The following is a 2,312-nucleotide window of genomic DNA, read 5'->3' on the forward strand; positions in this document are numbered from 1 at the left end:
TGAACCAACCAGATTGTTCCAAAAACACTAGCAGACTGCTTAAGTTAACATTTTCCAGGTCCGCCAGTAATCTAAAGCTGTATGGCCCTAAAGTTCGCCTTACACAAAATGGAGGACATTCACACAAGAAGTGTTTAATTGATTCCGTTTCCTCCGCATCATTACAGCTCATACAGTATTCATTATACTTCACGCCAATAGTATTTGCAAAATCGCCTATCAGGCAGCAACCCGTTATAGCAGATATCAGGAGTGCAGGTAGCCAGAGGCATACCAACAGATTCTAGTTCCCTTGGAATATGTACTCGTAATGTAGTTCCTAGCCTTGCTAACTCATCCGCTTCGCAGTCCTCCGGTATGTTCATATGGCCTGGCACCCATATTAGGGGAATATTGTACTGCTCAGCCATCTCGTTGAGAGATTTGCGACAGTCGGTAGCCGTTTTCGAGTTAAGGAACACAGAGTCCAAGGATATTATTCCAGGTGTTTAAAATAAACTCTGAAACCTATTTGCCCATTCAATTTGGAGCCATCAGTGTAGAAATCTATATAACGTTTATTTCCAGGGGGATGTGTGCTACATTCACCAAAGGGAATTTCAATACCACCTACGGAGATGGGATTAACCATAGAAATTTTCCGTTCTTTGCAGTACGTTACTAGTTTTGTCTTTGCAGGATTTACCCCTAAACCATTATCCTTCCTCTATTTCTCAGTTATCCGGAGGGCTCTCTGTATAATATCTCTAATTCGGGATGAGAATTTTCCCCTGACTGCTAGAGCCACATCGTCTGCATATTACACCTGCTACAGCAAAGACGCATCAGTTGCAGGTACTAGTCCGATTGTTATCTTTCTTGTGGTAAAAAATACAACTATTTTATCTGGCTAACACCAATGCTGTTTGCATCGAGGATAATTTTTCTTAATGAGCAAATGATGGCTGAAGCCACTGAAAACGTGACCGAGACTTTCGAGGAGCAACCTCCAATTGTAACCAGGGGTTTTGAGACCCTTTAGGAAACCAATTGCTTGAAATCAAATTTTTCGATCGCTGGTCCTGTAATAACATGAGCGTCAACGATATCTCATTGCAAGATACATTACCGTAAAGGAGAAATTTGTTCACTATTTGACCCACTCTGTTGGTCGTTATGCTGCCAAACGTTTCCGCAAGGCTCAATACCCAATCGTAGAACGCTTGACCTGTTCCTTCATGATAAAAGGGACGCAACAATGACATGCAATTCAAAGTCTGCGTGTTGTTAAGCACACTTTTAGAACAATTTATTAGTTGACTGACGAAAATCCTTTGCAAATCCTTGTCAGCGTCATCATCAACTCTGATCCTCGTGAAGATTCAACCGGTACCGGTTGTGCAGGTACTGTCCACGGACAAGCCGTTGATGTATCTCCATTTCGTCGTGTCAACTAAGCTTTATGGTAATTGTGCACCGGTGCCAGTGAAGCCGCTTTAAAAAACATCAAGAGCATTGTCGAATGCTTGGCCGATGAATTGATCAACACTGCTAAGGGTCCTTAGAACTCCTATGCGATTAAGAAGGATGAATTGCAACGTGTTACCAAGTCTAACCGATAAGCTCTTCATGTTTCCTTATATAATGTTTAACACATATATATTGTCAACTTTTATATCAACGGAACTGGTATTGAGAAGTGATGCAAGACGGACAAGCTAACTAGTGCGTCACAATGGCTCCCAAAACCTTAGTCGCGACTCTTATATCTGCAGTTACCGTTGCATTTTCGATTTACCCTTAAACCCGTTCGTCCAATAAGGTCCGTTCTCTCCATACTATTCGTGCGCCAGGCACTTGAGAAGTTGTACCGTAGCTTTGGGTTGACGTCTCTTCCCTACATAAAATGGCTTGGCAGGGGACCAACGAAAATACTAAAGACGAGTGAAAATCTCAGATTATTAAGGGGATAATTCACAAATCCTTTTTCCATTATGTAGCGCTCAGTCAGATCTATACTCAATGTTACGGTCGGGCGTGTATTGATTGCAATCTGGTGTTTTCTTTACAATGATTCAATTCATGTATAGTTCGTCAGTCTTCTTTGTCAATAAAACTCGAATAATAATTATTTTTAAACAAAATCATTCATTTTGACGTTAATCGCTTTATTGGATATCAAACTAGCATGAAAAATCTGAAATTTCTAATTACCAATTTGCGATCAGATAATGGACCAATATATTCCCTCGTTTTGTAAAATATTCAAATCCTTTTAGAACCTTCATATATTGAACATGTTTACAATGAATTCCACCGATTTCCTTTTTCAA

The 2,312-nt window shown here is 40.3% G+C and overlaps 1 pseudogene; it reads left to right on the forward strand.

Moving 5' to 3' along the window:
* The first annotated feature begins 940 nt into the window (after window positions 1-940).
* Window positions 941-1,601, forward strand: LOC142229140 (small ribosomal subunit protein uS7A-like; annotated as a pseudogene).
* Window positions 1,602-2,312: the final 711 nt, after the last annotated feature.

Source organism: Haematobia irritans, chromosome 3, assembly GCF_050003625.1.
Source record: "Haematobia irritans isolate KBUSLIRL chromosome 3, ASM5000362v1, whole genome shotgun sequence".
In the NCBI taxonomy this organism is placed as follows: domain Eukaryota; kingdom Metazoa; phylum Arthropoda; class Insecta; order Diptera; family Muscidae; genus Haematobia; species Haematobia irritans.